We start from the raw sequence: 23,432 nt of genomic DNA, 5'->3' as shown, positions 1-23,432 counted from the left end.
AAACACGGAGCAATGAGAGCGCGAGCTAGACGCGTGCAGCCAGGCGCGCCGGCAGCCGAGTGTCGGTGGCACGTCGCGATGTCGCAACGAACAAAAGTTTGTCGATGATGTGAATTCTCGCCGATGTCGATAAGCTTTGGATATGTTGTCAATACCATGATTCTGAACAACATTTCCCTTTACAGGTTCTGTCGGTCGGCTTTAGTTTACGAGATAATTGTAAGAACTTGTAATTGTAAATCGATCTCCTCGCCGATTTCGATAAGCTTTGGATATGTTGTCAATACCCCGTGATTCTGAATAACATTTCCCTTTACAGTTTTTCTCGGTCGACTTTAGTTTACGAGATAATAGTAAGAACTTGTAATTGTAAATCGATCTCCTCGCCGATTTCGATAAGCTTTATTTCATAGGAAAAAGATATTTAAAACATCGAATTTATAACATATTTCAAAGTCATCGAAATCGGTGAGAAAGAGAAATTTATCGAATTAAAAACTTACTTATTCAGCCGTAAATCCATTTGTTATTACTCCGGTGAAACACAAAACACGAAACACCACACTTTCACACAATTGCTGAACACGTAGCACACTTTTCTAATTCGTATCGATAGCGAACGAAATTACATGCTCTCGTGCTCTCCCAGCGTACAATGTATTCGATGAAGGCGTCGTTTAAAACAAATGAAATCGTTTCCAAGGAAATATTAATTTTTCGAGAATCATGTGGTATTGATTTTTCGAGAATCGTATGATGCAATGGACGAGATATCTCGTGTATCCTTATTTCTGATATAACGTGCTATTATCCATCCACAGCATCGTTTCTTCGACATCGCGGGAACGACATATCTCGTCGATTGTAGTTCCTGTGCGGCTCTGAAAAGGATTGATTAAAAATTTTATTAAGAAAATGATGTGTATTCACATAAATTAAATGGAAATTATTTCATACCTTTTAGTGCATTTCTTTAGTGCGTTTTTTCGATGTCGGTTTAATTTTTTTTATAAAATTTTTAATCAGTCCTGTCCAGAGCCGCACGGGAACTACAATCGACGAGATTGTATCTCGTTTCCCCGATGTCCAAGAAACGATGCTGTGGATGGATAATAGCACGCTATATCAGTAATAAGAATAAACGAGATATCTCGCCCATGGCACCGTTCGGCGTTCGTTCGTCAAGAATCGATGTTTTAGAGAATCATATGATTCTCGAAAAATCAGTATTTCCTTGGAAACGATAACATTTGTTTTAAACGACGCCTTCATCGAGTACATTGTATGCTGGGAGAGCTCAGATTCGCGCGGAATCGCGAAGAGCATGGAACTGTTTCCGCGTCGGAGCATGTAATTTCGTTCGCTATCGATACGAATTAGAAAAGTGTGCTACGTGTTCAGCAATTGTGTAAAAGTGTGGTGTTTCATGTTTTGTGTTTCACCGGAGTAATAACAAATGGATTTACGGCTGAATAAGTGAGTTTTTAATTCTGCTTCTTCTCTGGTTCGGGTAAAGTTGCCGATGATGTGGTTCCTCACCGATTTCGATGACTTTGAAATATGTTATAAATTCGATGTTTTAAATATCTTTTTCCTATGAAATAAAGCTTATCGAAATCGGCGAGGAGATCGATTTACAATTACAAGTTCTTACAATTATCTCGTAAACTAAAGCCGACCGACAGAACCTGTAAAGGGGAATGTTGTTCAGAATCATGGTATTGACAACATATCCAAAGCTTATCGACATTGGCGAGGATTCACATAATCGAGAAACTTTTGTTCGTTGCGACATCGCGGCGTGCCACCGACACTCTGCTGCCGGCGTCGGCAGCAAATGTCGCTTGAAATGATTTCAGGCACCTCCCATTTCCGGGTCCGGAGGGAATTTTGAGGCACCCTGTATTTATATTGAAACTTTTGTTTAAAAAAAAATATTAAATAAATGTAAATACAATTTAAGATGTTTTGCACAACGAGTTGTAAGTGCTTTTGGATCTATATATTATGTTTGTGAAACATTTTTTTCGAAGATGAAAACAAAGAGTTCACCACGTGCTTCATTAACTGATGCCAATTTAGGAAACCAGCTAAGGTGTGCAACGTCGAACATAAATATAAATTTACAAAAATTAAGTGAAAGAAAGGATAAACAAATATCTCATTAATTAAGACTCTAGAGTTACTAATTGTATTGAATCATAGTGTAACAATAAAGTTTTATTCATATTGTATTTGTATTACAATTTTTAAAAGCATGTTTTTAAAAGCAATTTGAATTGTATCAACGAAAGCGTACTCTGAAAAGAATATTTTGTTGTCAGGCCATTTTTTTCATGTTTTTTTGCAAGGTCACCTGTATTTTTTATTAGGAAAATGTGTATTTTTCTCTATTGCATTTGGTAGATGATGAAAAAATGCATTTGACTATGCCCGAATTATGACCTTCAGATGACCTTGAGCACCAGTGTTGTGATAAAATTGTTAGAATGGTTTCAAAGTAATGCACGTCGGTGGCGATACAGTTTCTGACACGATTAAGTACGGATTGTGGTGCTCTGGGTATTGCCTTACGTTTATCAACATGACACATCTCACTGTGAGCGATCAAATCATTAGTATATGTATAAGTGAACGCCTCGCGATGGCCTATAAATATTCGAAACAGGAACGAATGATGTGAACGAATTCATAGAAGAAGTGCCATTAAATGTTTGTAATGTTATGTGGTATCAGCATGATCTGTCCCTACTTGACGTTTCTCTTTGGGGAAATTGGTATTATGTACTGCCAATAGGCGTCACTTGGAACACTTATAGTATAAGCAGTAGGATATACTCAAATATATTTTTCCACCTGCTACAAAATGCAATAGAGAAAAATACACGTTTCCCTAATAAAAAAATTTAAGTGACCTTGAAAGAGACATGGAACAAAATTATTCTTTTCAGAGTATTCCTCAGTTGATATGATTCAGGTTATGCTACGAACATTTTTCATGTTACAAAATAGAAAGGAAATATATTTTGGTAGCCTCCTTCAGTTGGGAAATCCAGTAAGACTATCTACAAAGAAAAACTACTAAACCAGCGATTACTATCCGGTATTAACACTGTACACTTTGACAAGTATACACCATGATCAACATTCCATTATTTGCTGCCGAAATAAATCCAATCGCAATCTCAGATCGCAGCCCTCTGAACCGCAACGTGCGTCGAGATCTCGATCAATTCCGCATCCATTGCGGACCTATCTCAATTACGCTCGACCCGAATTAAGCGGCAACTGCCGAGCAATCGGCTTGGCCGATGTCATTAGAGTGTTGCCACCGTTTTCTTACGCGAAGTTGGCTCCCCCCTTCTCCTTCCACCCACTGGAATTCCATCTGAATTCCTGCGTGCGCGAGACTGCTATTGGGTAATTGTACCGGTGTAAATAGTAAGCGAAGGCAATCAATGGACAATCGAACGAATGGTAGCCGACGGTGCATCGACACACGACGTCACCACCGCAGTTATCTGTCGACCTACCAATTCCATCACGCTCAACCAACGACTCGTTGCCCCATACGCTGCGAGTATTTCATTCGGTGGTCAACTCGACTAGACGCCTGTGCTTCCACCTCCCCCTTCACTCCTGTCCCACGCCACCTGCCCATCTTCGCCGAAAACCCCAGATAATTGTACACACCCTGGTTACTGTGTGATCAGTCCCGGTATAACTACACGGTCGCGCGTGCCTGTGTTATCAATGCAACATTACCACGGTTTTCCGACACATCCATCTACGCCCGGTCCACATACGGCGCCCCGCGCCGCGCCGCACCGCCCGGGATTCCCTTCACGCTGTTGCATTGTTCCATTCTTTTCCCACCGACGGATCTTTAGAGAGCGCCGCCCGCATAATTTCCCGTTAGCAGAAAGAGAGACACGAGCGAACGTAATACACAAGCCCTGCTCTGTCAGCTACGTGATCGACGACACAATTTGGAGAAACGGGGCAGGCCGCGACCGAGACACTCCCGAACGCCTCCATTTGTCAGCTTTCCCCGCTTCGAAACTTTTAAAGGGACATTCTAGTGTAACAGGTACAGAAAGTCGACTTTACAGCATTTTAAAAGTCTGCTCCCAAGAATTTTATAATCTTGTTCTCTCGCCCCGCGACAAAACTATAAGACTTTCTCTGTCTGTAACCTTGAATGACCTTGAGTAATTTAAGTCCCCGAATCCCTAATGAAAGGGACTATCATCATAGGTGTTTAAAAAGGGGTGGACCGTTTGAAAAAATGAAGGTGACCTTGAGATCTCTATTAAAACGAACATAAAAACACAATTTTCATGGCATCGTGTGAGCCCTATTGAACCAGTCTACTTTATCCTGAAGACGTTGGACGTATCTTTAAAAACAATGAGGATATTTAAGGTGCAAACGTCAAAAATGCTTCCAACAATAGTTGCATGGTTTCCTCGGGGACATACAGTGCTCTAATCTGTTTTTTATTACTTCGCTTTTTTATCGAGATATGTATATTTTATATGTGTACAGGGTGAGTCTCGTAATGTGACGATCTCAAATATTTTTGTTGTTTTTAAAGATACGTCAAATGTCTGAAGAACAAAGTTGAATGGTAAAATGGGCTCATACAATACCAAAAAAAATTTGTTTTCATGTAATTTTTTGTTAGAAATATGACGGTCACCTTCATTTTTTTAAATGGAATGTGGTATTTTTTTAATACATAAATCGATGCAGCTGGACGTTCGTTATAAAAAAAGTACTAACCTATGTATGTCGAAAAGTAGTATAGTCCAGGAGATATTTCAATTTAAATAACTCTAAAATACCATTACTGTTGTGTGTACTAAGACATTAGTCTTTACTTGTGTAACGATCAATTATGGTGTTATTGAATAGCATTTTTTAAAATATCAAGTACGTCTACTTTTATTTTTCTGATCTGATGTGTATTTTTCGAGATGTCCCCAATTTTCAACGATTTTTTACCCATTTTGATTTTTGTCCATTACAGCGCCATCTGTGAACCAAAATGCAAAAACTCCTAGGTCAAATTTGTGTTTTTTTTCTGGAGAATCCAAATCTGTTCTCATTTAAGTTTTTTATCTTCCTCCACCCCCACCCCGTGGGGTATCATTGGATGTCCCCCTTTCGCGACGAACAACTTTCATTACCCACTTGTTTTGATCCGATGCATAGTTCTCGAGATATTTCAATGTCTTCAGATAAAATGACCAACCCCTGTATATTTCTTTTTTGTAAAGGCATATTCTACTAATATAGCAATGTGGTTTATAAAAACAAAGCATCATTTCACATATTAAAATTCTGTCTATTGAAAACGAAAAGCCGAAATATCTCGAAAATTCTGCAAAGCCGATATATCGGCTCTTGGGTATTATAATTGCTAAAATAGGCTGCACTTATGCCACTGTGACTCCTTTATATGTATACATGTAGTTCTTCTCGACTAAAATAGTTACTATCAGCTACCACCGTAATGCAGTAAAACGGTATTAAAATTTCAAAAAGTTTGTTTCAACGCGGTAGTTAAAATAAATTCCCCCAGTCGTTAATTTCCGGCGATTTCGACTATTTATGTTGTCGTTTGTTGCTGCCTCGTTACTTGAAATTGCGTTGAACTATTAACTTGGCTGGAAATTCTTTTTGAATTTTTTCGATGTTGCACCTGCAAATTATTCAACAATTTTCGAGGGAATTTTTCGTTTCGGACGCTGTTTCCGGGGGGCATTCTTTTTATTTCATACGGGAAAATGAAAACTGTTGTTTACATTCTACTGCATGATGGGGTTTTGGACACTTTTCGACATAGATGGTATTAAAGCCTATTTAAATATTTTGGCAAGCTTTCAAGAGTTTGGTATTGAAAAACAAATTATAAAAAAAAATATATAAAAAAACTTTTTAAAAACCACGCTTATATTAAATTGCACTGAAAAGGAGAAAATGATTTTTTTACACATTAGCGACAATAAATAAAAGCGTGGAGCGCCTACGAAGATTGTGTCAATATAGTTTAGCGCTCCACGCTTTTATTTATTGTCGCTAATGTGTAAAAAAATTATTTTCTCCTTTTTAGTGCAATTTAATATAAGCGTGGTTTTTAAAAAGTTTTTGTATATATTTTTTTATTTTCTACTTGTTAGTCTTTACATATCTTGTAATCGATTTTAATTACCACTTCAACCAGTAAATTCAACCATCTTTTGTTAAAGGAAAAATATTGTGTCATGGCGGCTGCAAATCGAAGTTTCCATTCTGTAGGATCAATCGTTCAGGAGCTATTGCAGTGTTTTTGACAGGTAAGGGCGCCGCCATATTGGTTTGTAGTGACGACCGCGAGCCGCTTACCGAGCAGAATCGCCCTCCACCCCGACCTGATCCTAACCAACTCAGTAAGTAAACTGAGGTCCTACTAGGACCCAGTGTTGCCATAATGAGCTCCAGACGGAGCTCCCGTACTCTCCTACATACCCCTTCCACTATTCCATTCCAGCACCGTGCGCAGGCGCACACTCCACGCTCCCCATCGCGCACGTGCAACGTGTCTCCCATTCGTCCCACTCATTCCCCGTCATCAAAGAAGGGGTACATCATTTCACCCTGACTCCCCGCATATGGCATCACTGGTAGGACCGTCCTACGCCTACGATGCGAAGTGGGCCAGTGGAGTGGGGATGAGTCGGAGTGGGAACACGTAGTGGAGTAGGTAAGCAGCGGCGCGCGGAGTGGGGATCGCTGTCCGCGATGACGTACTACCGAGCGTCGTGCGGGAGGTGTAATGGTTAAATTTTTAATAGTTTATATCTCCTAAACGCATAGTTTTTTAAATAAATTTGTATTGTAATATTGCATTGTCACCCAGTTCTGAGCTATGTTTAAAGTTTCAAGTCTTTAGCTTATCGGGAAGTGGTTTAAAATTCGATTACAAGATTTGACGCATACAACAACGACAACGACAACAACAACGACAACAACGACAACTCGGCAAGTTAATATAAGCGTGGTAAAAAAGAAACACTACAACTAAACAGTCTGTAAAAATAAGAAGAACTGACCTAGCAACCAAACTCTAGTTCAAACTTCCTAGTTTACAGAAATACTTCATCGCGTGATACATTTCTGGCAAAAATGGGTAAGTACAATTTAAAATAATGAAAAGATTAACAGAAGTTAGAAACGTCAACGTATTATTTCCAACTGATTAAAATTGTTAAAGAAATAAATAACTCTTTAATTGGTTCCTGTTTCCTACAATTCCATATGTTCAAATTTTCTCTTGAAATATTGAAAAACTGAAATCCATAAATATCTGAAAAGTGGTCCGGGTGGACATAACCAGTTTTGATAATATATGTATGTATACTACACAAGTAGTTTGTTCACTTTATTGTGTCATAATTAGACTGCGGATCTTTATGGAAAATAGAAAATTTCCACCTGAATTACAACAAATAATAGTCAAACGCAAGCTTCTTTTTTAATTTCCTTCTTAATATGTTGAATAGGTCGAAAATAATTGCAATGGTACTACTAAATTTTTCCTATGTTTTTACTGTTTTAAATTACACTTACTCAATGTTGCCATAAATGCATAAAATCTAGTGATAATATTCATACGAGTATAAACTACATCGCATTTACGTTGATCGTGGAAAAAATGTTGGTTGTGTCAATTTTATCTTAGGGATTAGTTTCAGTTTAAAAAATCCCTCAGGTGAAAGGTTAACGACTTACGTTTGATGGTAACGTCTTACGTTTCTTATACTGCGAATATACAAATCCATTTTCGTTTCTATGTTATTTATTTACACTTTTGCTTCCGGCCGTTCGCTATTCTTACTCGCAGCACCAATTTTCTTACGTCTACATTTCTTATTCCCTTTTTGCCCTCATTTTTATTTCCCATTTCCTCGTTAGAATTTTCTCCCGCCTTTCTTTTCTTTCACCTTTTATTTTCTTTCCCCTCTCCAATGTATTTACTAGCCTTTTACCCCCATTTCTTCCTTCCTACCATCTGCTAGCCTGTATATCTCTTACCGCGCTTCTCCCTTCGCCTTTTCTGTACCTTCCAACCTCTCGCCCCCCCTGGCCGGATTTAAGCATTCTTATCTCGTATTCTAACGCCGCTTCCCTATCCTCGACATCGCCTGGCTGCGGGAGTGGCTGCCCCAACCCTCGTCCAATCGTAAAGTCACGTCAGCGCAACGCCGGGCCACACTTTATTTAAATACCCGGACGGATTGGTGGGATCGTAATCATGGCCAGATGCCTGATACTATATCTTTCCGTGGAAAGATGAAATGCGTGTCCTTGCGACCTTACAGAAATTCTCTCCCCTGCACTTGTTTATTCGATCATTTATACTTGTCCGATTATGCCCACCTTCTTATAAGGACATGACGCGTCAGTTATCCTTTACATAATAAATCACGTTACGCAGTAATTTTTACTGCTTAAGTTGATTAATGAATAGTCTACGAGACTTAATATATTTTATGATCTTTTTATGTAAATGAAATTCTATTTCCTTGGTGAGTGAACGATTGATCAAACGAGTACTATTCGGCAGAGTTGGGCATTAATCGATTAAAATTTTAATCATGATTAATTGATTAATGTGTACGATTAAAAAAAGGAAATCGTCGAGAAATCGACGATTGATACAATCGATTGATGAAGTTAATCGTCAATCGTTGATTAAATGAAGAAATCGTCGAAAAATCGGCGATTGATTCAATCGATTGATTTAATCGTGAATCGTTGATTAAAAAAAGGAATCATCGAAAAATCGAATGATTTAATCAATTGTTGAAGTTAATCGTTTCGCGGTCTATCCATAAATTGTAATAAAGAGGGAGAGAGAGGGAGCAGAGAGCGGATGGAGAATTGACAGAAATAATAATATATTTCAACAAAAACATGTTTCAACAAAAACATGGAGGTAGCTTTCCAGGAATAATAACTTCAAACATAAAAGCACGTAAACAGAGTTTGTATTATAGACCAAATGACAATACACCTAAACTCAGCTTACATTTTTTTCAGTATTCATACAGTTCTGATTACGTATTTAATTTCGAAATTTCAGCAGTTAATCATTAATCAATTATCCGATTGACGAATAGCAATCGTTAACCGCAATTAACGATTAATAAGTATTTAATCGTTAACCGCAATTTTTTAACGATTAATAAGTATTTAATCGTTAACCGCAATTTTTTAACGATTAATAAGTATTTAATCGTTAACCGCAATTTTTTAACGATTAATAAGTATTTAATCGTTAACGACTAAACGAGGAGATTAATTGTTAATTGCGATTAACGATTGAAGTAGAAATTTAGTCGTCAATCGTTGATTAAATTTTTGCCCAACTCTGCTATTTGGCTGTCTCAAATTTCGCATTTTCGAGACCTTCAAAAATATAATAGATTGGCGAATTTTTCACATAGAAAAAATTTAAATGTAAAATTAAGAACAATCGTACATGTACAGTTACTCAAATTGATATTCGGACGCTCTAAAAAAGATGATGACTTTTTTAATATTATATTATATTATACGATTTTAACTTTTTTGGGAAGCCAGAGCAATTAAGTTTACTACAGCATGTGAAAACAAATTTTTTCAAAAATTGCAATTGATCGGAATAGTAGAAAAAATACTAAAAGTTGCATTTAACAACTTTTTTATGTGGGCCTATATTGAAAATTTAAAAATACGTTTTGTAGATCTGGGCGAATTAAACATATTCTGAAAATTTCATCAAAATCGGTTGATGTTGCAATGAGCTACAAACGTTTAAACATGGTAAAAATGGTAGATTTTCACGAATTTCGGCTTCTAACTGTAATAAATCCGGTTTTTTTCCGCATCATCCGATTTCGATGAAACTTGCACAGTGCATGTAATTGACACAGATCTACAAAACGTATTTTCTATATTTTCTATATAGGCCCATATAAAAAGTTTTAATATGCAACTTTTAGTATTTTTTCTAGAATTCCGATCGATTGCACTTTTTGAAAATATTTTTTTTCACATCCTGTAGTAACCTGATTGCTCTAGCTTACCAAAAAAGCTCAAATCTTATAGTACAATATTTAAAAGTTATCGTCTTTTTTGTTTTTTGATTAATTTTGGACCTGACTGGACATGAAATATTGTTATGAGTCATGATTCTGCATATGTGCAAATGCATAACTATTTACCTTAGAAACGATCGCAAAGTTTTAAAAAATATTTTAAAAAATAAGAACTTCCGAATACTGTCGTTAATAGAACCCGCCTTGTTCGCAATACATATACATATTAATATATAGGGTGGGCCATTTAAAACAGGTCACTTGAATAACTCGCTGGTTTTCGAAGATAGAAGAAAATGCATCGGACCAAAGTTACTTGGTATCAGGTGGTTCATAATCTGATAAACTACTATTTGTTTTATATTTGGAAGCGTCAAGGAGATATGATTTTTCATTCACATTCTGATAGTGTGTTTCAAGACGAATACAATGGCGTATTATGAAGGTCATTCAAGGTCTCTCATGGTCAATTGCAATAGAAAATAAATTGTCTTGAAAACAAGCGAGCTATTCCGGTGATCTATTCTAAATGGCCCACCTTGTATAACTATTCAGGAATTAAGCAGATTTAGTACATTGTTGTCAATCGTATCCAAAAAAGTCATACAAGTGTTGTCAAACCCTCCCCCCCCCTGATACCGTCATGGATTGTTTGCTCTGCAGTTAACCAGTTAAGATGGATTAACCTTTTGCTACTTTTTATGTGTGTTTTAGTATATGCAGAAAGTAGAATTGGTTGATAATGGTCAGACGCGTCAGACGATTCCTATGCAATGTATTCGCTTCATTCTCAGACTCGGTTTTCTTGAAACCGAAGAGTCAAACAAAAAAATGTTATTCCTTTTTTTCGGCTTACTTTTACATGTAGTATTACCCCCTGCTCGGTTGTGCCACCCGTCCCCGGCCACACCCTGTATACAGGGTAGGGCAATAATTATTAGCACCTCCGATATCTTCGAAACTATAAGTTTCATAGAAATATTTGCTAAAGTAAAATTGCACAGCACGAAGGGTGGCATCCGGTGGCGATAATAGTTTTTTTTACAGGTGGAGGTACTTCGGACATTTGAAGGTCACCTTCATTTTTTTAAATGGAATGAGGTTTTATAAATACATCAATCGATGCAGCTGGACATTCGTTATAAAAAAGTACTAACCTATGTATGTCGAAAAGTTAGTAATTCAGAAGATATTTCAATTTAAATAACTCTAAAACACCATTACTGTCGTACTAACAATAAGACGTTAGCGTTTACTTACTTGTGTAACGTTTTAGTACGACAGTAATGGTGTTTTAGTTATTTAAATCGAAATATCTCGTGAACTACTAACTTTTCGACATTCATAGGTTAGTACTTTTTTATAACGAATGTCCAGCTGCATCCAATGATGTATTAAAAAAAAACCTCATTCCATTTAAAAAAATATCGATGACCTTGAAATCTTGTAAAAAAATTACCTTGAAAATTTTTTCCCTTACACCGTTACATGTGACCCTTCAAACAGTGTAACTTCGTTCTAAGAAGTCTTCTTGTTCAACGAAAAGTAACGGATATATTTAGGTGTTCTGTTTCTTCGGGCTCACCCTGTATAATAAAAAAAATACGGTTGCTGGAATAAAACAAGATACTTTTTCCTTAGCTACATTATATAACACAAGCTCGAGTTAATAAAATTTTATGTTTTGTAATTTGTAATAGTAATGTCGCATTATCGGCGACAACGGAGTGCAAAGGGTAAAGTATCTCAGGTTCCCCACAGTCTCGCTGATTAATGAATTCGGTACGCTTCAAACAAGCAATGAAACGCGGAGTCTACAACAAGCGATGCGTCACGGTGCCTACAGGAAAAATCGCCGAGGGCCGTCAACGGTTAAATAATTCTGATTCATCATTGCAAGCATTTAAATGAAATATCATTATGCCCCTATCCACGAGATTAAGCAACGATTTTCGGAGGGACAAAGCTATTAGGGACGCTCGAAAATTGCTATCATCGAAGTAACGAGGAGCTCCCGCCACCGCGCACGGCGCGGCGGAGGAAGTTCCGGACGAAACCAACGGAAGTCGAGAGCAATTCTGGAGGGTGGTGAGTCGCAGTTCGCGAGAGAGACGGGGGACTCGATTTAAATGAGATCTTATCCGCGATGCTATTGATCACGTGCCCCTGCAGAATACTTTGGAAATGTTCATGATTTCTTCCGCGCGCGAATCTGTGTTTGGCAAGGAAATGGCGTCGCGGGTCAGCAAGTTCGCCCCCGCGAAGACGAACTTTTCCTTCGGGCCGATACAACTTTCCCCGAGCGCTTAACTACTTTCATAGTTTATAAATATGTGGTGGGCGTGCAATTAAATTTCTCCCGGCTTTTCTTGTTACACTGAGAAATTTTCTGGTCCTCTTTCTCGTCGGGTTTTTTCGGCGGAAGAAAATCTGACGACCGACGATGGTGGTGTGTTTCCCCGGGGAATTTTAAAACTAGTTTGCCGTACAATTGCGGTCGAAAAAACTGCAGGAGAAGTTGAACGTAGTAAACTGGGAGAAATGGTTTTCAGACAAAGATCGTAGAAATGCTACGCTGCGGCGAGGCGCGGCGCGCTGACATGAAACAGTGGAAAATATTTAGGTCTTTTAGAGTCTCTGATCAATTTTCCATGGACATGAGTTGGAAATCGATTTGTCTGCTCTTTTAAATCAAATACAATATTATTATATGACTCTACCTGTCAGTAGAAAATAGAGCAATGCTTTAATAAATTAAAGGGTCGCACTGTGGTCTAAAAGTCTGTTCTAGCGCGAATAAATTAAAAATACCAACTAACGTAAATCTGTTAAAATTTATACTTGTATGATAGTTTAATATGTATACCATAATAACAAAAGCAAAATTAGTAAATCACATCACCGTATTATTGTTGGCAAGATTGTCAACATTCCAGTAACCACATTTTGTTTTTCTGCGTTAGTCAATTGCTACAAATTATAACCTGAAAATATCGAGTTCTTTCTTGAAGTGTGCATAAATTGTGTTAGTATTTTGTTATATATGATATTATCAGTATGGCTGTAACTGGAAATGGTAGGTTTACGTTTCCTTCACACATTTTATGATATATTTTATGAACTGATACTTTTTAAGGAAAATTATTAGAATGTCGTACGTTTTACAAAATTTGCACGCATTTGCACGCGTTGCGAAGTATTTAATTTAAAAGCTTACTTCATCTCCATAAACGGCAAAAAGAAAACGCGATCCCCCGCAATCCCATTATCATTTTATTTTAATATTTTAGTAAACGTATCTACAATTACCCGCTTAGAGTTGTTCGAAGAATGGTTCATATTGAAGAATTTGGAACGAAAGGATTGCATTAGTGGATTACTAGAGGCTATTTTTACCGACAGGAATGTGAGCAGACACGATATTGAAGGAATTTTAAAGAACTTTATCAGAAACATTGAGAAACGTTCGAAAATAGGCAATAATTATAAAGATAGATTTCTGTCAAAAAATAAGACTTTGTTAGAATCGATCACAGTATTCCCCTTTAATGAGATTGACATTCACAAACTTAGACCCGCAAGAGCTGGAAGGCCATTAAAAAATTTTAATGAATGTAGTATTGAATTAATGATAATTATATTAATGAACAAGTAGTCAGTATTGTAAATTATGTTTTATTTATTTTACTCAAATATTTAAAAGTAATTTTTATACAAAATGTCAATTTTTCCCTCGCACAATAATTAATTGGCACTAGAACTGACTTCTATACCACTGTGGTTCGGCCTTACTCGAGTAAATTCATTTAATGAATTGTTAAAATCGACTCAATACACAATAGACTATCGAAACTCAAAATGGGTTGAATTTACAGATTTAGAAATGTGAGATCGATTAAAATTTGTATAATGATATTTTATGGTCATTCAGATGGTCTATAGTTGTAGGGGTCAAATATTATTTTCCTAAAAAAGACACCTCCAACTAAAAGTAAAGAACTTACATTTGCTGTTGGTGGCAAGGACTGGGTGAAATTACAATAAAAGAGTCGTTACAGTTAACAATTATTGAAATAATTTGCGTTGGAGAGTGAGGTGCTGCGTTATTTGATAAGCTCAATGCTAAATAAAACTCAAACACTTTGTGTACATTTTTGACAATAACACATGGATATCACATAACTTAATTGAAAATAAACATAAAATTCAAATAAAAGAATTAAACTATATTTGGAACTAACGTAAACTCGCTCAAACTCGAAATTAACACAATTATCCTGATATTCTGCACGTAATATTATCTCGAAAAATGTTACAAGTTAATATGACTAAAACAAATTGAAGATTGAAATTTCAGGAACATCCTAATGACCTTGCGCATCAGTTAGCTAACCAAATCTAGTCAATGTTTTACTGATCTCCGATCTATTCCTGTTCTATCCCTTCACCTCCATTGCGCTTTAGTGTTGTTAATAATATAAATGAATGAAATCTGCAGTCCATTGATAGACTGATTTTTAATGTAAAGGGAAGAAATATTAATGGAGATACTAATTGTACATAAGTGTTAACTAGTAAAAATTATTTTTTCATGGTTTTAGGCTAATTTGAAATTTTGAGTCTTAGTAAACGAACCTGCTTTGTACAATAATTTATTATTTTACTAAAATTACTAACAATTTATAATAAGATTTCGAGAAACATTATGTATCCGTTTGTTGCTTAGAATATACTTTTGTTTATTTCTATTCAAAAATAAAATATCAAATCATTTTTTAAAGAAATTACCCAACTTCGATTTCTACGTTCCATTCCATGATCAAAGTCACTTAGATTTTCAGAAATCCTCAATTACCCGAACCGAAGCCGGTGAATGCAGATAGGTTCAAAACTGCGTTTTATCTACAATTCTAATCTTTCAAATTAAACTTCAATTAAACTATCAAATCTTTAATACGTCCACCTTAGGACGTAACAGATGCAATAAAAAAACAATTTTACTCTGAGATTCAAGGTGAAGGTCAATTCTGCGGTCCATTTTTTTAATAGATCTCCTCCTAGATCCAGAGACGCAGAATCACGCTATAGTGGACGCGACATATAATTTCGAATCACTCTGTACATAGTTATCGAACCATCGTGCGCGGTTCAAAATTCGCTCGTTTAAGTTTTCTCAGAAAGTCTCGCAGCGGCAGATAAGAACTCGAAGGTTAGCAAAGAAGAAGCGAATGAATACCTCCCATAAGAAGAAGCGGAGGATGTGACCGATACCTGCATAAAGTTCCGAAAGTACGCGTGTTGCACCTGAAAACTCGAAGCGGTATCAATTGCAAGGCTCCCGGGAAGCTAACATGCTTATTCGTGACCGTAATTTCAAACTTTCCACGTAACATCGATTACTGGGAAGTTGAAAAATACAAAAAAATAGACGAAACAAGAAAGTAAAGAGAGGAAGGGAGGAGTGGGAGGAACGGGCAAAGTCGTGCTCGAGTAACCAGAAGAAGCCTATCGCCTGCGTAAAATACGAAAGTAGGCAAGACATAGAAGGCCATTCGTGCAGGGAAGAAGTTTCCGGGGCTCTGTTCTGTTGTTTCTTCATGAAAGTTTCCGCGCTCGCCCGGTTCGCGGGGAATGCAAACGAAATGGTAAGTATTTCGAAGCAGGCGCTCGTGCGCGGCAGATCAATAATGTCGCGGGATAAGATCTCATTTAAATTAAGCCCCGACCCCTCTTTAAACCGTCGTTTCCCCCGTGAATGGTCGCCGAGCCGTCCCAGGCTCGGGGGTCCGTTGCGAAATCGGACCAGCCAGCCGAGCGCCCTCGGAGCGCGGAACACTGTTTGCAGGAATGGCCTTATCAGATCTTAACTGCTTAATACTCTATTACCGGGACAAAAGCAACGCGAAACGCCCGACAAGCTTTAAGGAAGTCGACGCTTTCACGTCGACTGCCTTCTAATGCTAACTTCGTCGACGTAGCGTGCCGCGTGTCTCCTACTAAGTATGACAATGCCGAGGCGAGTGTCTGGTAACTAGCCCAAATGTAATTGCGAGAAAATGTCCCTGAGAAAAGAGGCCGTCGCTCTTTTTATGAATGTGAAATGACTGCCCGCCAGTTCCGACTGCCCGAAGAACGAGCCCCCCATTGTCACGGGATGCCTTCGCTGACGAGAAGATGTTTACTACTATTTCTTCTCTGTCCCATTAGGAACAGGATTCTTCTTCGAGCGATCATTTGCAAGTGAAACGAACAGTTTCCTTCTTAATGATTAAGTCTTCCTTTCTGAAGGCAGGTTCCGCTTTTGGCAGTAGCTGCTTTTAGACTCTTTCTACTTTTACTTACTGTATCGTTTTACTAGCTTTTCATAATGGCGTTCTTCTACTGTGATAGATTGTTGTTCATTGTTTTTCGTTGTTAACTACCACAGAGTATCAAACACACTACCAAAATTGGACTGATTATCCCGACGGGTTTCTAAACTTTACAAGCGTGCAATGATTAATTCAAAGAATGTGTCGCCGCAGAAGGCAATTGTATATATTTCAATGTATTTTTTTATACATAGCTACCTACGCGACGCAACACGACAATACATGTATCTGTGGCTATCTGGAGGTATAGCTGTTTAAAGTTTTGATCACTAATGCTTCGACATAGGACATCGGTTAAATCGGATTATTTTTTCGAGCCTTCCGAATTTGTTTTCATCACTTTTTTCTGGTAAATAAGTCAATTCTATACTACGAAGCTCAATGAATGCATAAACTCAAATTTTTTGAAATCGTGACATGAGGCGTTCTTCCTTACAACCACAGATATTAGCTTGGCAACTAAATTCACAACCTTCTGTTTCGTAATTCTCTTATTATCATTATAACCTCATTCAGTGACCACTCCTTTTGAACTGTATATCATTCGAAATTTTTCGATTAATTTGACATAAAAAACCCGTGCTTAAAAAATAAATGATTTTGTTTCTAATATATACACACCTAGAAAAGAATTAAGGGATCACTTGTGCGAACCCGAAATATTGGACCCAGTTTACGTGATCATAACTCCGTCAAAAATTGCCGTATCGATATCGTTAAACAATGGTTTGAAAGCCTGGAAACTCCAGTTTCAGATGCTCTGTTTCGAATTGTTGCTATGTTGATTTTTTACAAAGTTATAGCGAGATGAAGACAACATTGACGGTTAACAAAAATGTGGTGCAACTTTGGAACATCACACAGGGAGCAACAAAATTTTTTGATGAATCGCGTTAATATTATTTGGAAGAGCTATCATTCCTGTATAAATTGTGTGGTTGTTGAATATTGTGTGATTTTTTTATTCGAGGTATTCAACATTGAAGTAAATGTTGGCTTTTTAACTTTAACTGGCTCCAGAAAGCGAAAAAATTATCGTAGAATCTTGTGCAAGAAAGAAATAGAAAGAGCGTTTCTTTCTCTTCAAGGCACTCCTTTTGTTTTTTCAATTTCATTAAGATTTCGATATACCAGGTGTTTCTGAAAATATGCTTAAAAAATGCACAATTTCCATTTTTTCTTTAAGTCGCTATATCTCGGCGAGAAACGATCGTAATACCATGATCCGCACGTCAGATTGAAGCAGAGATTCTGCCGATTCGATTGAGTACACCATGAGTTCGCTGCGGCAATTTTTTACCTATGGCAGATGTGTTTGAAGTTAGTGCTTCGCAGAAATTAGCACGCCACGTACAGCGGCTGCCTGACAAACTCGATTCAAAATCAAAGAACTTTCGATAGAAATGAGGTAGAGCGATGAAATTTTTTTATAAAATTAAAGTTGAAACTTTGCAGAACATGGGAAAAATAGGGAGATTATGGTACAAACGTGTTTTAACGTTGAGAAAATTCGTTAAACATGTAGAATTTCAAGAAAATGTGGTTTCTTCAGTACCACGCGTGGAAAAAAATTTTTTTTAACATGCCATATATCATTTCCTGTAGATTTTTTCGCGCTGATTTCACATCTGGTCTCAAAATTTGTCTACGACCTCAGGATTTTGCAAAATCGATTTCTATTGCTTGTTTGCACAAGATTACACGATAATTTTTTCGCTTTCTGGAGCCAGTTAAAGTTAAAAATCCCATATCTACTTGAATGTTGAATAACTCGAATAAGAAAAATCGCACAATAGTCAACAACCGCACAATTTACACAGGAAGGATAGCCCTCCAAATGATATTAATGCGATTTATCGAAAAAATTTATTGCTCCCCGTGTGATGTTCCAAAGTTGCAAAAAATTTTTGTTAACCGTCAATGTTGTCTTCATTTAGCTATAACTTTGTAAAAAAACAACATAGCAACAATTTGAAACAGAGCATCTGGAACTAGAGGTTTCAGGCTTTCAAATCATTGTTTAACGATATCGATACGGCAATTTTTGACCTAGTTATGACCAGGTAAACTGGGTCCAATCTTTCGGGTTCGCACAAGTGATCCCTTATTTCTCTTGCGGAGTGTAGTTATTTTAAAAAAATACATCGATGACCTTGAAAACTACTAGAAAAGAATACATTTAAAGAGTAATAACCCCTGCAAGATACTAACCACATGATATAATTCAAATAACGCACAAAATTTTTTAAACGAGTCTCCTCGTTTAGCAATAACAACAAAAATAGATTGACTCGGTTTTGCACCACGTCCAATACTTGGCAGTATTTAATATATTATTTATTTTTAATATTTCGTCCACAACCCTTGTGCTTGTAAAACTGCACTAATTCGCTTTGGCATACTTTCTACTAATTTTTTGCAATAATCCGGAGATATTTGTTCCCACTGTTCTTGAATTCTATCATACAAATCTGTGATTGAAGTTGGTTGGGAGTCATATGAATCCCGAAGTCGTCTTTTTAGTAAACCCCATAGATTATCTATGGGGTTGAGGTCAGGGCTCTGTGCAGGCCAATCCAGAATAGAAAATTTTTTAGTACTGAGCCAATTTTTACACTTTTAGCAGTGTGCTTAGGGTCTCGATCATGCATAAAAATTACATTTTTTTCTTCAAAAGGCATATTTTCAACAGCATCTATGAGATGATCTTGTAAAATATCCTTGTATATGTACTGATTCATGATGCCATTAATTCGGTGCAGTGATCCAACACCAAATGCTGTTAGGCACCCCCAGAACATTAAGGATCCGCCTCCATGCTTTAACGTTTGTTTCACATGTCGTGGTTTAAGCCTTTCATTTTTACGAATCCAGCACCAAGACATGCCATCTGAACAAATTCTGTTAATTTTGGTCTCGTCTGACCAAATAACCCGTTCCCAGTCAGTAGTTGTCCAGTTTTGATATTTTGTAGCAAATTCCAAACGACGTTTAATATTTTTTTTCGATAACATTGGCTTCTTTATTTTCTTAATGCTTCTAAACTCAGCTCCTTTGAGGGTTCTTCGTGCTGTCCACTGACTTATTTGTATATTCGTATCTTCTTTTAATAATTTTGCAGCCATAATGGAACTTGAAGCTTCACCAGATGTGACAAACCGTATAATCCTTCGTTCATCCTGCGGTGATAATATTTTTGGTCTTCCTCCAACATTTAATAATGTACTTTTACAGTATTTTTTTCTTATTCTCTGCACTGTCGATTGACTAACACTGCAAGTTTTCGCTGTCTTACGTGTTGACAAGCCGTCATTCAAAAGAGAAATGACTTTTTTTACACAATTTGGAGCAATTGACTTCATATTTATTCTTACTTCACTTGCGTGCTTTTCAGTTCGACTGATTGCGAAGAACTGAGTGTTAAGACGTAGACTAGTAGTTTGTAAACATACCAAAGTGCTAGATGTAAACATACTACGAGAACATTCCACGTAAACATTTCTTGTAGGGACCGGTGCAAAACCGAGTCAATCTATTTTCGTTGTCATTGCTAAACGAGGAGACATTAAGTATTGAAAAAAACTTCTTAAGTTACTTCTAACTATGGTAAAAATAATTATAATGTTGATTTTTTGTTACTCTTCTATATTCCTGGCAATAAAAAATGATTTATACTAAACTTGTGGTTATTGGTTCAGTTTCGCTCCTTACTGTATGTATACATCTGCATTCGAAAAAATTGCGATTGATACTCATATTAAATATTTACAAAAAGACAATAAAAGAGGATTGAAAATAAGTGTTTCATAAATATTGTGTGTTATAAAACAATAAAAATTGTTTTATAAATATGACAAGACTGAATCTATTTAGATTCTTCACAATTTTTATAATAATACATGATTACATAAAGAAATTTATTGAATCATTTCTGATGGAAGCATCTTTATAATTTCAATAATTAAAAAATTACCGTCGTGGTGCGATTAGTATTACTATTTTAAGTTTTTTTAATTGAAACTGTTGCTTTTAATGTCTGAAATATTATAGTTAACTTATATATGGTAAGTCTATAATCATCTTCCTTTAACATTAATCATCCTCCCAGTTTTATTGTATAATAGCTGTATAACATCTGTACTTAATTTTTTTCCTAGACGTACAGTTTTTGAGAAACATGACCTTGAAAAAAAACATATTTTTCAACTTTAAACAAATATTGTGGTATTATTATGAAAGATATTGAATTGTTCTTTACAGCAAAACATTTCTGTAGACTTTCCCGAATACAGTGATATCATAATTATTACATAATTAATACATTATGATTGTTTAAACATGTATAAAACAAATTTAAATTAAGTTTTAAATTTAAATTTAAATTAATTTAATTTAACAATTAAAAACGGAGAAAACACCACTTTTGCACCAATTTTTGAGGATGTCTTTCAATTTATCTCAAAAAATAAGGGTCCAGCGGAAAATCGAACTATACCACGCGATAGAGCAGACTTTTATCTTGAGAAACGACCCTTTCAAGTTTGGAACGTCGACGTTTTTTTCGAATCAGAAAGCAAAATATCTTGGCCCGACATGAGTTGCCGCCAGTGAGCTTACCGCTAGAACAGGCGTTCCACGGGACACGGCGCGGTTTCAACATGTTTAAACTTAAACAATCATAATGTATCAATATTGGATATCACTGTATTCGGGAAAGTCTGCAGAATGTTTTGCTGTAAAGAACAATTCAATATCTTTTATAATAACATCACAATATTTGTTTAAAGTTGAAAAGTACGTTTTTTTTCAAAGTCATATTTGTCAAAAACTGTGTATGTAGGCGAAAAATTAAGGGCAAATTCGGAATCAGCGCGTAAAACTCTATAGGATCCACCCAACAGTATATTGGGAACATAAAAAAAGTTGAAATTTGTTGGGCAGTGTAATTTATTAATTAGGTAATAACAGTCAGTAATAATTAATATGCCAATCTTTCTGTAACTGGTCATTTTGGTACTTATTGTTAGTTTTATAAAAAAAGAAAAATCGCGTTTCGTGGATGAAAGGCTTTTTCAGAACGGTTTATTCGAAAGGAATTTTCGGAACTCCCATATGCCATAAATGCATAAAGATCCACATTCTATTAATAACATTGATTGTTGGTAATACAATAAATTTGAACATGAAATGCACAAAATGTTTTCATTAAACGCAAAAAGACACAATTGTTAAAGGATTCCATGGAAATCAGTTAAAATTGAACTGTGTACATCAGCAAGAAATCCGCCGGGAACGGGGATTTGTCGGAAGAATGTCAAATACTTCGGAAATGAAATTCATTTTGAAACGCGCAGCTGGATTCCGTAGCAATTCCATCGAGTGATCGCGATTAAGCGCGATCATTTCTCAGCCGGCGCAATCTACCTTTTTCAAGAAGCCGGCAGTTAGATCATTTTCCACTAATACACGAGCAATTTGTCCCATGAAGAGTCGACGAGAGCCGTTTCTCAAGCAACGCTCGGCATTCTCCGACGATCCACCTCCTTTAAAGCGCAATCTTTTGCGCAAATGGAGCAAAATTGAAACGTTGAGAACCAATAGACGATCACGACGCTTAACATATGACGGGGATCACTTCATATGCACCTGTAGCCGAAAAAAAACTCCAATATAAATTATCTTTCACACGTTCGACGGAATATATTACGGATATTTCTGATTACTCACCAGTCAACTCTTCTTGAATGCTGATAATTAATAGAAAAAATAATTTGATAGCCAACAATGTAGAAATCAGAGACTGTTATAACTAAAAAAAAGTCTTGAGATTACAAATATTTCACCAACTAAAGTCGTATTGGTTACAAATAAGGATTATAAGTGGTCGAACATTTTTTCTCTTATTGGTTTTCTGTTATCATTCAGAGAAATTCGTTTCGATCACTCATAGCAATCAATAAGATCGCTCATAACAGTTATCAATGAGAGAAATTCATTTCGATCTCGCATAACTAGACTGCGGATCTTTATGCAATTATACAGGAAAATGAGAAGATAAAATTGAAAATTATTGAAAAAAAATTAAAATTGAAGATTCTCCTCTATTAAAATTATTAAGGGAGGAAATGGTATTCGATTTAGCTTCTATTTTTTGCAATCGATGCAGACAATTTTTATTTGCATAAAGACCGTCTACTTATAACAGTTATTGATGAAGGAAATTTTTAATATTGTAGTTACTATTAAATAGTGCAACTTTTAAATAATAGATAATTAATTATTATTATTATTAAATAAATTATTAGAATTTGTGTCTTCCTCCTATAAATTATTATATGTTTGGTATGTGTGTGTAATCCAGTAGATTTATACCTGAGGCGGCTGTGCAGATCGAAACTTCGATCCTGTAGGATCAATGGTTCAGGAGTTATTCTTGCTTAAAAGTTGTGCATTTTTCAGTGTTTTTGACAGGTAAGGGCATCGCCATATTGGTTTATAGTGACGGTCGATAATGTCGATAATTAGTTAGTTGGTTGGTGATTAGGTTGGGGAGGGGGGACAAGGGCCGGCTGCCAGGCCGGCCCGACTATGTACCAGAGTTGGGCAGTAATTAATTACATGAGTATTTAATTCCATCTTCAATTACATGTGCAAAAGTGGACTATAATTACAATAAGAAAACGGTTAAATGATCCAAAACATAACAATTACTGGTTTAAAAGAACAATTACACTGAAGTAATTGTTAGACGCAATTACAATTACTGTAATCGTGTTAAGTAATTGCAATTACTGTAATCGTAATTGTGGTCCGCAATTACAATTACTGGTTGAGCCAAAGTAATTGCAATTACCAATTTTAATGCAATTACAAATAATTGTAATTGGTAGTTGCAATTACTTAACGCCAAAATGGCACTAAAAGAAAAGTAATT

This window comes from Lasioglossum baleicum, chromosome 2 (assembly GCF_051020765.1).
Source record: "Lasioglossum baleicum chromosome 2, iyLasBale1, whole genome shotgun sequence".
Lineage (NCBI taxonomy): Eukaryota > Metazoa > Arthropoda > Insecta > Hymenoptera > Halictidae > Lasioglossum > Lasioglossum baleicum.
The sequence above is the reverse complement of the archived record's forward strand: the minus strand, read 5'-3'. Positions refer to the sequence as shown.